Source organism: Protopterus annectens, chromosome 16.part0, assembly GCF_019279795.1.
Source record: "Protopterus annectens isolate FY-2018-M chromosome 16.part0, PAN1.0, whole genome shotgun sequence".
NCBI classification, from domain to species: Eukaryota; Metazoa; Chordata; order Ceratodontiformes; family Protopteridae; genus Protopterus; species Protopterus annectens.
Genome location: NC_056750.1, coordinates 310,718,588 through 310,734,243, shown reverse-complemented (window position 1 = coordinate 310,734,243; position 15,656 = coordinate 310,718,588). Strand labels below are relative to the sequence as shown.

General features: G+C 36.8%; 1 protein-coding gene across 1 annotated transcript in view; it reads right to left on the bottom strand.

The window, feature by feature from the left end:
- The window catches only part of LOC122790972 (kelch-like protein 20), a 155,220-nt gene that overhangs the window by 82,656 nt on the left and 56,908 nt on the right, over positions 1-15,656 (bottom strand). The window lies entirely within an intron of this gene.

The window sequence follows — 15,656 nt, the reverse complement described above, 5'->3', positions numbered from 1 at the left end:
GCATTTGATTAACCTCATCACTATTTCATAAAATTACTTCCATAAAAGACTCCTTCAGGATCTCAGTTCACATCCTTCAAACATACCTTGTTGTTTTATATTGTTTTTCTACTTTTTGACATTTTTATTTAAAGTTATTTTACAATAAAACACCTGTTTATCACAACAGTGGTTGCCTTCAACACATTGTGGTCTTCATTTCTATTTTCATAAGATATTTAGAGTGCATATACTGGAATGGTTTATTCAGTGCTGCCGTTTTGAAGTATGACTTTCCACTTACCTTGGTTTCTGAAGTATCCTCAGCTGTCAGTTAAATCATTTTCAGAGCTATGAGCTGTAGAGCAAGATAATCGGAGTAACAGTGAACTCTGAGGAGTTACATTTGAAGAGGAACTGCCTTCTCCTTCCTCCTGATGATTCTAATTTAACCATACTTCAGAAAAACCCTTTACATATCTATGGTTTTAATTTTGCTGACCTGTATGACATCATAAAATAGCATATTATGCTTATTTTTCAACTTGTCCATTGTTATTGTACTCCACCTTCTAAATCACCTTATCAGTGTGAAACATAAATGGATAAAGCTGCATGTTGCTTGCTTCAAATCATCCAGCAAACTTATTAATAAATACATAACTCTATATAATTTTTGGGCAGATTTGTGCCGTGTAGTGCAGTTAAGTTGTTCTTCCGCCCTACATATAACATACAGCTCATAACTGATTTATGGCATTCACATTTAGTTTTAATGTGCATATCCATTCTAAAATGTTTTAAGGAAAGTCTTTTGCACGTCACTGGTGAATTGACTGACACTCAAAATGTCATCACTTGAAGGATGTCAATATCTTACAGTGAAAATTCGATTGAAAGAAGAACAAGAATGTGAGTGAGTGTTGCGTTCTTAGCTCTCTTTTCTCTGAGTTTGTGATTTTAGAGTTGGTTTGTATATATGCATATGGATCTACCTGATATTGTCAAAATCACAGAACATTGAATCTCACTTCGACACTCACAATATTGAATCCACACTTCACTAAACCACCAGAACTATGAAGACTTTCCCATGGTAAGTAACCATTTAACCAAAAAATAAACAAACCGCACCATCTCCAACCCACCCAGGTGGGGGACTGTGCCTCCCACACCCCCAACTAAATATATCAACTCTGAGATTGCATTGCAGTTGTGAAAAAAAGCAAAATTCAATGTCTCAGACAACCAGTTACTTTCCATGAGAAAATCTTCCTAGTTCCTGTGGTTCAATGAAGTGCAGTTCAATATTCTGAGTGTTGACAAAGTGAGATTCGATAATGTGGCATTTTGACTAACTAGGGTAGACCCATAATATATTTATATATATATATATATATATATATATATATATATATATATATATATATATAAAAAATGTGTGTGTGTGTGTGTGTGTGTGTGTGTGTGTGTGTGTGTGTGTGTGTGTGTGTGGGTCTCTCTCAAGCTAGATATATATACATATATATGTATATATATATATATATATATATATATATGTATATATATATATATATATATATATGGGTGTGTGTGTGTTGTGTGCGTGTCTGTGTGTGTGTGTCTATATATGTGTATGTGTATGTATATATATATATATATATATATATATATATATATATATATACATACACATATATATATATATATATATATATATATATATATATATATATATATATATATATATCCAGATAGATACTTAGATATTAGCAGAAAGATATAGCTACACACATATATATATATATATATATATATATATATATATATATATATATAAATAAAAATCCCACAAACTAATGGCAGCATTCTGTGATCAGAACAGTTTTCAATTGCTTATGCCAGCATTCAGAATGTTTGATGACCCAAACATTTCATGAACTGCCCTGTACTAATATACGTATATATGTGTATGTATATACACATATGTCTATGTATGTATGTATATTACATATATAGATATAGGTATGTATGGAGTCTCTTCACAAGCTTGAAGTTTCAAAACTTTGAAGTGCAAATGGTCGAGATTTTAAGATCGAAGTTTTGAAACTTTGAACATTTTGAATGGATATCTCCATACAGCGCAGAATGGGAAATGTACCAATGTAGTGCAATTGTGGAGTTCGTAAATTTAGCAGGGGGTGTGGGGGGTACAGGGAGGCTTGACCATTTGCAGTTCGAGCTTTTGAAACTTCAAGCTTGTAACGTACATCCATATAGTGTGTGTGTGTGTGTGTGTGTGTGTGTGTGTGTGTGTGTGTGTGTGTGTGTGTGTGTGTGTGTGTGTGTGTGTGTGTGTTTGTATTTATATGGATGTAGTTCAAAAGATCAATATTTTAGAATACTGACTAAAAGACCGAGACAAAAATGTAGATATTCTGAAATGTTCAAAATCAAACAAACAGCAGACACTGTTTTGCAGAGGTCAATCTACCCTGCACCCCCACTGTATCTAAATCTCAGCAAAAATATTCTTCCTGCAATACTCTTCAAATGATCTTTCAGAATGTCAACATTTTCATCTCAGTGTTTTAAATGTTGACATTCTGAAACATCAGCCTTATGAAGTAGACCCATATATATTTATAGATATAATTAATATTATCAAAATGTTCAAATGTCGACATTGCTAATTTAATGATGTAATGATTGGGTATAATGCTGCAACACAAATTGTAGCCTCTATACAAAACAATGTCTGCAGCAGTTCAACAGCTTCAAGATATACCTCATTCTACTGCACACAAGTGTGTTTGGCTGAATAATGTATACAGCTTTCATATCTCTTGGCTATATGGCCATGCTAAATGTGTTACAGCTTTAAAGGCTGCAAAACGCTACATGCACATTTTTTTGTAACTTGTAGTACATCAGGGTAGCTAAGGCTCCACGTACTACAAAAGAATTATGGTCCGGTGTTTCAGATCATAACTAAATTTAGATTTTCTCAGTATGCATGCTAAAATTAACCTGCCACACTTTGCTTCACTTGACTGTCTAGGTAAGCTTCTTTACTTCCCATGTGTTGAACACATAATAAATTTGTTATGATCAGAGTCCAGCTCGTAACCCAAGGTTTTATACTAACTGTCTGATTTCATCACAGCCGTATGAAGAAAAAGGTGCATTGTACTTGTATCTTATTAATATAGTGCATAGTAGAAGAATTAGTGCTTTTCTGGAGATGAGGGTTCTCAGGATGGTTATCATTATGCAGAAAAAAATTACTTCCCTAAAAGGGAACATGAATTAGTAACTTAATCCTTACAGCTGTTTACACATTGCAGAATCACAGGATATACAGATAAAAGTTGTAACAGTCCAGAGTAAAGGATGGGGCACTTATGTGAATTAAAGGATTTGTCAAACTTTTCATTAAGAAACCTTTGTATCATGTACGAGTCATCCGTATTTTCAGTATTGCAACCCACTTTATAAACATTAGAAAATCTGGTACCAAAACTTTAAGACTTCTGTTAATTGATGCCATAAAGCAACTATTACTTGACCAAACTCTTAAACCCTTGTGTCATAACAGTTTAATTTTTAACAGCTTGGCTTCTCTCATTAAGATGCAATCTGGTCATAATCATCAGTGATCCCCTCTGGTCATAATCATCACTGATCCCCTTTTTCCCATTTCCTACATGGGGTCGGGGTGTTGTGTTAACTATCCCCATCTGTATCAATTCAATGCTACACTCCTGCCTTCTTCAACACTTATGCCCGACTGTTCTCTTACATAATCCATCCACCTCATTTCCTCTTACCTTCTTCCTGTCTGTCCCACATCTTCACCAGATTGTCTTCTGCTTTTCTGCATATGTGCACGAACCACCGTAATCTGTTCTCTCTGATCATTTCTGCAATTGGAGCTACTTTGACTTCTGCTCTAATGTCTTCAGTTCTTTATCTGTCCTACAGAGTACATCCTAACATCCATCTCAGGCACTTCATCTCCATCACCTCTAGCTTCCTCATCTGCTCTGCCCAGGTTTCTATACCATACAGTAGTTCTTGTCACACCACTATTTTGTCCACCTTACTTTTCAGTTTGTTTGGCATTCTTCTGTCAAACACTACACCTAGCACTCGAGGCAAGTTGGCAGCAGCCCCTCTGATCCTAGCTTTGACCTCTTCATTAAGACTTCCCTTCTCCTCAACCAACCCCTCCCAGATAACTGAAGCTATTAACCTGTTCCACTATCTCCCCTCCGTCTCAATTCTCACAATTCTCAGCTTTTTCTGACTTCCCCAATTTTCTGCCATTACCACTGTCTAATCTGTACTTAGTTTCATTCCATGTGCCTTCAGTTTTGATTCTGTTCCCCTATCTTTTACTGAAGTTCTTGCTCAGATTCTGCCTGTAATGCTAAACTGCCTGCATACAGCACCTTTGCTGATCTGTCCCCTCCTGCTTGTTTGCAAATGTACTCCATCACCAGTATGAACAGCAGTGGGCTCAGAGCTGAACCCTGATGCACACCCACTTCACTGCCAACACCTCCGTGAGACCAAACACTGTACTTGAGTCATTGGCTTCTTACACATAGCCTGCACTAATTCTACCAATGTTTCTGGCACTTCAAACCACCCATGGTACTGTCCAAATCAGCTTTCTTGGGACCTTGTCAAATGCTTTCTTGAAATCTAGGAATGCCCAATTGGACTCTTTCCTCACCTCTAGCTTCTTCTCAACTATCTGTATCACTGCAAACATTAAGTCAGTTGTGCTGCATCATGATCCAAATCAAACTGCTCATCTCCCATCTTACTTTCTAGTATTCTGTGTATCCATTCATCAGTCACTGTCTCCAGACCTTTCATGCAATGTGACAGGAGTTTGGTGCCTCTGTACTGCCCAGAGTTGTGGATGTCCCCTTTGTTCTTGTATACTGGCATGAGTATGCTTATTCTCCAGTCATCTGGGATACACCTTTCTCTCCATACTGCTATGAGTACCCTCAGGAGACATTTCCTCCTATCTTACCCAGCATCTTTATCATATCTGGTGTGACCTCATTTCAGCCTGCTGCTTTCCCTGACTTCCTTTTCTTTAGTGCTCTTCTTACTTCTTCTAGGGTGGAGTTCTCTTTTCTCATTGTAGGCTTTATCTGGAGTAATACAGCTTCTGTGGGGTTTTCTTCATTTAGAAGCTACTAAAAGTACTTTTTCCCTCTGCCTTTGATGTCCTATGGACTGGTGAACAGGTTGTTGCTGGCATCCCTTATGAAAGGTGCCCGACTACCTTTTTTATCTTTCTGTTTTTGCCTTGCAACCTGATATAGTTTCTTTGTGCCATCTACTGAGTCACTTTCCAGAAGCTGGCAGAGTGCGTTTGATGCCCTATTCATTGCTATTGCAACTCCTTTCTTACCTTCTTTGTTAGCCAACCAGTATTTATTCCTAAATTAGTCCATCTTTCCTATCTTCCACTTTTTCCTGCACTTCTCCTTTCTTTAGAGGACTTCCTGGACTTCTGTATTCTACCACCAGCTTTCCATATGTGCCTTATTTCCATACCTGGCTTGGCCACATATCGGTTCTGTAGTCCTCACACATCCTGTTTTGAGGTGCTGCCATTCTTCTTCAACTCCACTTATGTCTTCTCTTCTTGGGGTGCTAAAGCCGTGAGTAATTCCTTGAACTGTTATGTTTTGTCTTCAGTCAGCTTCCAGGTCTTCAGCCTGTTCTCTGTTGACCTTAGAGCCTTTTCTGACAACTGGTTACAGCTGATTGTGGCAACCAATGGTTTATGCTGTGGGTTGACTGTTTCACTGGGAATGACTTTGCAATTGCTGATTCTACCTCAGTGCCATTTTGTATACATTCTTGTGAATGTCCTTTTCTGAACCATGTGTTGGCTACTATCAAGCCATTTGCCAGACAGAAGTCTAGAATGACCACTCCTTTATTCCTGTTTCCCCACCCATGTAGACCTAGGAAGTCTTCATATCCTGTTCTGTCTCAATATGTGCATTCAAGTCACACATTATCAACACCAATTCATGCTGGCCCACTTTATGTAGTAGGTACTGCAACTGCTGTCTGAATGCACTCTTTTCATCACTATCACAACCCTGCTGAGGGGCATAGGCTGAGATTATGGGTACTTCCCTATCCTTACATTGGAGTCTGATTGCCATGCATCTGTCATTAATTCTGATAACACCCCTTACTGCCTTCTGAAGTCTCTCCTTCACCATAATTCCCACACCATTTCTAGTCTGCCATCTTCCTGAATAGTAGACTGTGGATCCCAAGCCAAGTACATTTGCTTCACTGCCCTTCCATCTTGTATCCTGGAAACATAGGATGCCCGGCCTCCTCCTTACCATCATGTCACCCACTTCCAAGGTCTATCCTGTCAGTGAACCTACACTGAGTGCAGAAATTCTTAGTTCATGTTTGGCAGGTTGATTAGTTTTATGTTCAGCTTTCCCTCAACAGAACTATCCTAGGTAAACCAGGCTGGACAACTGGACACCAGCCAGCCAGTAGCTTATTACTGACCCAGGGCTGCTGGGCTTTATGGCAGGCACACACTGGCCAATGGGGGCAAATACATCCCTCCCATCATTAACTTGGGTCCCTGGCATATTTTGGAGTAGGCTTGGTCCTCAACTCACTTATCACCGGTAAGTGCCGATGTCCATTTGGTGACATTATAATTATTATTAAAGTCTTTTTTAGAGTTACAAAGGGAGTTTAAGATCCCTGCATCTGGAAAGATGTCAGCTTTGGCTATGCCCATAGCTCTCAACCTTATAGCCCCAAAATGTGGAACACTACCTCTCACAATGTTGAAAAAACTGGGCAAAATGTAGAACACATGCTAACAGCTTTCTAAGAACTTCAAGCAGGAAACAGACCAGATGGCTCAGATGTGTTATTTTATACTATAAAATGTTATTTAGTGAAGTAGTGTGATTGTGTTGTTCACCATGGACATTAGTTAGAAAAATACTTAACAAATGTGTGATGAAACCTTTTATTCTAGAACAGTGAGGAATATAGACTTTTTAAGACACAGAATGAGAAACATTCCATTTAATGAGGTATACTTTAGAGGTATGGCTACGTCAGTTATAACAACTACTACCGATAAACCCTTATCAACAGCATTACCTACATGTTCAGGAAATGTAATCATGTCAAACTGATGGCGCCTACTTTCCAAGAATGCCTGCTACACTGGATAAGTATTAATCAGTGTTTAGTTTAGAAAACAGTTTACAGCCACTCCCTTGAAGAATGTACCTATGGGTGATGTGAGGTTGGACAGGCCATACGTTAATTACATTGCTGGCACACCTCCACAATCATAAATGAGTATGCCATTTGCATGTTTTCATGCCCTTGAAATATAACAAGTTTTGAGAATATAATCAAATGGAAAAAGCAAAACTGGGGCCAGAATCGTTGACATATTTGATGAAAGCTTTAGATATTGTACTAAATGTAATTCACATTAGGTCTGATCTTAACTCGGGTTGCAGTTGTTTAAGGTGGTTTATTAAGAAGGCAGATATCATACAGTATAATTTCTCTATTTTAATACTTACCACAGCACTGTTGTCAGTAAATAAGGCTTCTTCATAACTAATGAAGACCCAAAGAGCTGTTTAACAGCTGTAATCTCCTCATCTACATTTTAACACAAATTGCTATTATGTATAGCTAATTGTGCTGGGATAATGAGGGGAATTATGAAACAGCATGGGTAATTATGCGCCAGTATCAGTGGTTAGAGGTTCAAAGGTAAATACTAGGCTATAAATCTGCAGATTATTACAAACCTAGCCAATAGCTAGAGGTACGAATCAAACCCTGTACCTTGTATTTGTAAGGTTAAGATCTCAAATCATTATGCCAACTCTTTCTACCTCCAGCCAGCCATCCCTTTCTCTGTAACTACTGTCAACCCTCCATACTATTATGGAATAGTACACATAACAGGCATTATGGTGGTGTGTGAGGAAAGCAATAATACATGGCCAATACTATCTCACCTAATATACTTCCTTACCCTTGGTGTAGATTACACAGATCTCCAAAGTGTTATTGTAGTAAAATACCTAAGATAGATTCCCTGTGATGTAATTTTAATCTGTACATTTTGGCTGTTTTATTCTTCCAGCAAATGGGTTATTTTGGACCTCTTAAGTATCTGACTAACAGATATATAGAGATTTTTTATAATTGTAGGAAGCTCTCTATACAACATATCCAAGCAAGAACACACAGTAGAATTTTCAAGGCCAGCCAATCAAGCTGATTTTGTCAATTTCCTTACAGGAGTAACATTACCTTATGTCAGACCGCTCAACTGTCTCTGATTTTCAGTGACGTCCCTGATTCTGACTCAAATTTTAGCTCTGTCCCTCTTAATCCCTCCTAAAACTGGTGACTTTTGGAGGAACGCTGGTGAATTAAACTTAATGAATAATGGTAGTAAGTAAGAGTTGTAGATTTATGTTACCTCACAAAATGCACATTAATTCATATGCTGTGATTCTGTGAATGTCTCAAGTTAATAGCACAAATATTTTAAAACTGTCCCTGATTTTTTCTGGCCTTGTCCCTGATTCTGTTGAAATTTATCCATGATTGGTTGAGAGGTACTTATGTAGAACTGAGATAGAGATGAATTCATTTTCATCTTTAATGAATGCATAAATTCCCCATGTTAGAGTTATGATCTGTTGAACATATGGGATCAGGATACTGAATGCATAGTGAAGCCACGTCTACAAATATGTTAAGCATTTTGCTATCACAGGCCAAGCTAGTAACCATCTATGTGTGAGTATTGTGCAACACAGAATTTTGCCTCTAAGTTATTTGGTGAAAAAATACAGATCCCATTCAATATCACAGAAATTATAATGGCATTTTTAGCATTATGTTATCATATAACATGAATTTATTTGAAATATTGAAATATACAGTACCGTCTTGACTAAAATGTCCTGCAGTATCCTATGTAAGCCATCATAATATACTATATCCAATAATAGTAGTCAATATATGAGGCAATGAAAGTTTCAAGAAATCAAATTCAATTTATTATTTTTATTTAATTTTACCTATTTGCTAACCTGGTAAATACGCTGAACAAATTGTCCTGTTTCAGGTGCAGCCTGGGAGCGCAGTCTGGTTAAAGGTCTTGCTTATAGTCACACACAGCGCTCAAATGAAAGTGGAATAAATCAAATTCTGTACTCTAGACTACAGGAAGTAGTATGTTAACAGCTCAAACACTTGCTACCTGCCTGTAGTATGTTAACAGCTCAAACACTTGCTACCTGCCTGTAGTATGTTAACAGCTCAAACACTTGCTACCTGCCTGTAGTATGTTAACAGCTCAAATACTTGCTACCTGCCTGTAGTATGTTAACAGCTCAAACACTTGCTACCTGCCTGTAGTATGTTAACAGCTCAAACACTTGCTACCTGCCTGTAGTATGTTAACAGCTCAAACACTTGCTACCTGCCTGTAGTATGTTAACAGCTCAAACACTTGCTACCTGCCTGTAGTATGTTAACAGCTCAAACACTTGCTACCTGCCTGTAGTATGTTAACAGATCAAATACTTGCTACCTGCCTGTAGTATGTTAACAGCTCAAACACTTGCTACCTGCCTGTAGTATGTTAACAGCTCAAACACTTGCTACCTGCCTGTAGTATGTTAACAGCTCAAACACTTGCTACCTGCCTGTAGTATGTTAACAGCTCAAACACTTGCTACCTGCCTGTAGTATGTTAACAGCTCAAACACTTGCTACCTGCCTGTAGTATGTTAACAGCTCAAACACTTGCTACCTGCCTGTAGTATGTTAACAGCTCAAACACTTGCTACCTGCCTGTAGTATGTTAACAGCTCAAACGCTTGCTACCTGCCAGACAATCCTAAATGGGTATTCTGTTCTGGAATATAACCTCTACTAAATCATACATTGTCACTAAAAAGTCTCACATATGTTATTTATCTACTAATGGACCAATTGTGTTATGCTCCTTGAGACAGCATCACATGCATTAGCTTATGATTACTTAGTACACAGACGAATGATTACTTAGTACACAGACTAATGATAAAGTGTAAATAATGCTTGAACCTTGAATGGATAGTTGAATGAGAAATTTAATTGGTTACTAAACATTTAGAAACATTTTGCAAGCATATTCACTGGTCTTAGAAAGTGCTAATGACTGGGACAATAGTTGATCAAAATGTAAGAAAGCAGAATATTTAAACAGGTATATGGGCTGAATAACAAATACAAGAAACAGGAAGAGCAACTACAATTTGTAGGAATATACATTTGCTTGTGCTTTCCTCAGGTTAGATCGAGTCCCTATTCTCGAATTATATAATCTCAAAAGAAAATACTTTTAAGTAATACTCATTTAAAACTAAATTCTGATTCAGACTGCATTATCTGTGCTTTCTCCATACTGTTCTACTTCATGCACTGTACATACAAGTGTGGTGATTAATAAATACAGTTGACCTAAAAGGGCTGTGCCCCCCTCATAGCTCAATACATCACATCCAGAACAGGAAACTGAAATTTAAAATAAAATAATGAGCACTCTGTATTTAAAGGAATCTAACTGGAAGGCACCTCACAGATGTAGAGGTTCACAGCTACTTAGGTTTAGACTAGGCATTTGATTGAGAGCATCATTTAGAGCCCAGTTGCAAGGTGCCCAATATTTACTTGCACTCTCTGTAAGAGCCAGAGGGTATAGCTGAGGGATAAATTTATGGATTTCCATCTAGTAATTCAGTGCTTTGCTTAACATTGAGTGGGAGTCTACACCATAAGTAGGGAATCCTTTGGGAGAGATGTCTGTCCTACCAGCAGATTATGATAATATTATGTAGCATATTATCTGTTGATCAAGAGTTGGTAGTTTTACAAGGTTTTTTTTTAGATATTTAGAAAGTCACGACTATGGGATCATTCATGGCCATAAAGGGTATTCATCATGAAGGAGTCTATATGAGACTAAGAACAGTGATAGTGACACCAGTTTCTTGAGGTACCGTAAGGAAAACATACCAGAGCTTTCTTTGTTAGGGGTCATTGGATTCCGTTGAGTAAGGTTATATGCTGTAATAGCTCTATGCAAAAGGGGCATTATAATCTACTATAGGTCTAGTGATGAAGAGACAATGACATCCTTGGAACTACTACATATAATCCAGGTGATTAGTTGCTCTAAGTAAAAGGCTTTCCTAATGATGGTTCGTACATGGTAATGAAATGGAAGCTCATTATCTACAACATACCCAGATCTCTAATTAGTCACCTTTACTTATATTCATAGATATTACAGGACTATTTAGTCTCATGACCATTAACACTTTGCCAGTACCCTCCTTCGGGTCACACATCACATTTCCAAAAGACCAACAACAGTCCATCCTGGAATAAATTTGTGAATACCCATCCAGAGTCTAAATTATGTTTGAAGGAAGACAGTAAGTCACATTGCTTAACATGTAGGGAAGGTTTATTGCAGAGGTTTGGGAGGTGCTGGGTTATAAAGCTGTCCCTTCCCTGTGTTTTATTTATCTGTTCATAAGATTTAGATCCCTGGTTCTAGTACTGGTAGAGCCATAAGACCTGTGCCAATGCAGGAGTTACAGGACAATGTGGTCTCTAATGGTACAGTAAAAGCAAGACCGAGAACTCACCTCATAATATAATTTACAGAATATAGGGATAGAGTGTCCATCTTCTTTTGAGAGCTCAGCGACTTAAGGCCCATGATTGTTTTGGTTTCTAATTGTTTGATATGTTTAGTGAGACACAACCCAAAGGGGGCATTGTACCTGATAATTGTTTTTAGAAATGCTGAGAATAAGGGAGAGATTATCTCTTTTGAACTTAAAGGTTTTCCTTTGGTAGTTAGCTGTGTGTTAAATAAAAAGATTTTCTGACAACTATTATCAAATGATTGACAAAACAAAGAGAATTGTCAACCCATTTTAATCCACACAACATGATAAGGGGAGGTGTTGCCTACTATCTCCAATGCTAATATACTTTTTAGCATTTTTGTTTGAGCCAATTTTTAATAAACCAAGAGTAGGTGTACTCATTCTATAAAGTTTGGGTTTTAAAGACTGACTTAACAACAATTCCAAGTTTGCAGTCATCTGCAAACTTTGTTAGCCTGAGGTCCTGGCTATCTGCTTGGAGAGCTCAGGCATAAAAGCCATAAAAAAAGTCCCAACACTGAATCTTGATGACACAACTGGTCATTTTTTTACTTTGTGTGCTGAGGTGCCTGCAACTTGCAATGCGTGGGTTCTGTCTTTCATGTACTTTGAGATCCATGTTATCACACATGGTTTGAATATTAAAGCATTTAGCTTCTGTATGATGCAAATATGATGGATGTTGAAGGCCATTATCAGATACAGCATGGGTACTATATGACTACAATTCACAACCACATAACCCTTTCAAAGATGTATACCATACTCAATAGACAGGATCTGCCCTTCACAAAACCAAACTGATGAAGGTCAAACCTAAGAAGATTCTCAATATTGTGGTTTATGAGATCAGTTACAATACATCCCATGGATTTGCAGATTAGGCTTGTTAGACTGATAGCATTGCAATTACCTGGGTCAGCCGGAAGGCCACCTTTATAGAAGGGAATCACCACAGCAATGCATCACTCATCAGGAACAAAACTAGTTGCAAAATTTGGGTTACATATTTTAAGGGGGGGGTATAAGGGCATGTTTAACACTAGTAATTAAGCAACCAGGCTTATTGTGTATTTTAAACTTCTACTGAATTTTCACTTAAGACAGGCAAACATTCATTTATATAAAAGAAAACAAACCGTTTTAATATGCTCATTGTTACAGACATTATATATCACATATATTCTTTTATACAATTTTCATCAATTGAACATTACATAAATTGATCATTTCTTGCCTCCCCTTAAAGCTTAGTCCTTGTCCAAAACATTATTTTGCATCTAATGTTCCCACAATTTCCATTTATTCTATGTAATATGTTTCTACGAATTTCTTAAGATCACACTTCCAGTTATTTTATCTCTGTTACAATCTTCAAATCAAATACAGTTGATACAGAATTTTGATTTCCATTTTCTAGTAATTGCTTTTTGGTAGCTTCCCCTCCACAAAACCATGTTGATCCATGTCTATAAATTTTGGCAACACCTTTGCCATTCTTTTAGCTATTGAAGACAAACACTTTATAATCATAATTTAAAATTGAAATGGGTCTATATGAAGCTGTATCTGATGGGTCTTTACTGTCTTTAGGTATTACAGCCACCACAGCTTTCTTCCAGGATGATGTCGGTGCTTCCCATTCCTTAAAAATACTGTTAAACAAACCTTCTAGATCTTTATCACTTTCTTGCCTCCTAGCTTCCAAAACTTCCACAGGAATACTGTCTATTTCTAAAGACTTTCCTGCAGATTGATTACGTCACCATTTTTAGCTCTCATCTTCTTCTAACCTTAACATATCCAAGTCCTCCATAAATATTTCTGTTTTTTTTACTTTTATATTCCTCTGATTTATACAAATGTTCATAACATTTCCAAAATATCTTTAATACCTCTACAGGGTCTCTGGTTATTTTCTTGCTATAGGCTCCCTGAGTCTGGCAAAAACCCTTTCTACTTTCTGTTACCCAAGTTGTCTGTGCTAAATGTTTTTGTGCTCTGGAGTTATCAAAAAGCAGTTGTTTAACAGCAATCTTTGTGAACTCATCCATATTATCCAGATACTCCCTTATTTTCTCTTTAGCACTCTGCAATTGTGCCTCTTCTTGTTATGTGAGATCCCCCTTATTCATCAATAATTTAACTTTTGACAGCCCCTCTAAATAATTTTCATTACTTCTTAACATCGCTTTCTTTTATTTCTACCCTATTTTTAAATTAAATTTTTATTTTCTCTCTGTCACTAGCTTTAATGTCTGAAGAAATTTCTGTCTACCCTAATAACACTCGAATAATTTCCACTATCCATTCCTTAAATTCCTCTGTTTTTAACAGGAAGGTGGGGAAGCACCAGTGTCTAATTTGTACTTCATTACCTCACATTTTTATCCTAGTTGTTATTGGCTAATGATCAAACTTGTTACTTAATATGTGCTGAAGCTTTCAATTAAATGCAAATGTTCCTGTGAAATATAATTTCTATCTAGTCTAGCCAAGTTATTCTACTGTGTGGAATAAAATGCAGATTCTGAGTTCCTACTACTGAATTCATGTCTTCCTTGCCAAATAGTTTCATAAACCTTGATTCAGAAATTTATCCGCTTTTGTTATATTTTTCCATCTAGGTTCCCCAGATACATTCTCAGTGTTGGAAATCAGGTTCCAGTCCCTACCTGGAAGTAATATTCCCTGCTGAAAACTGATTATTTCTCCCCAAAAATTCTTGAGCTCCATAATAGTAATTTTAGGTGGAATATAAATATATGCCAATTTAATCCTCCTCCCTTGCCAGTAGCCCATAATTACCACAAACATACCATTACTATCTTTTTCCCTCTTCTATCATGTCACAACTCCTCTAGAAATTAGTATAAGTACTCCCCTTTTCCTTTGTCCCTGATATTCTACTGAATAGCTATCCAGAAATCCTTTCTTTATCAAATTCACTTGCTCACTTCTTTCCTAATGAATATCCTGTGGCATTGCTATTTGCACTCTGCATTTCTTAATATAATTCAATACTCTTACCTTTTTACCTATACCTGTGAGGCCATTCACATTCCAAAATAGTATGTTTACTGCAGCTATTATGATAAAACATTATTATTCCCTCTTATTTTATATATATATATATATATATATATATATATATATATATTCCAAGTGCAAGCAAAAGTACACAAAGTGAATCCAATAAAACCACGAAAGGTGCACTGAAAGTGACCCAATAAAGCCATGGACGAAGGCAACCAGTATATGTAATGCTTTATTAAAGAAAAATTCACACTAAAAACACTCCATCTCCATTAAAGCTGTTTGAAAATCCATGATGCTGTTCAATAGTAAAAACCTTCACATACAGAACTTTTACATGGGCTCTGGTTACCAAGCTCCTAAGCTGGAGGAAAACTTGCGAACTACAGAAGTTGGTAGCCCGTTCTACTCTGCTGGTTTTTACTACTGAACAGCATCGTTTTACATATGGCTAGACGATCTCCAAGAAGTTCTGTCAAAGTGAAAAAGAATCTACTCAAAGAAGAAAGAGGAAAGAAAGGTTTGATTGTATATAAAAGGGCTGTCTTTCACTCTAACCCACTTCTGATGAAGTGTGATGAAATGAAAACGGATTTTCAAACAGCGTTAATGGAGATGGAGTGTTTTTAGTGTGAATTTTTCTTTAATAAAACATTACATATACTGTATGCCTTCATCCGTGGCTTTATTGGGTCACTTTCAGTGCACCTTTCATGGTTTTATATATTTTATATATATATATATATATATATATATATATATATATATATATATATATATATATATATATATATATATAAAGAGAGAGATACAGACAGACAGACCAAGAGAGAGAACCATTTT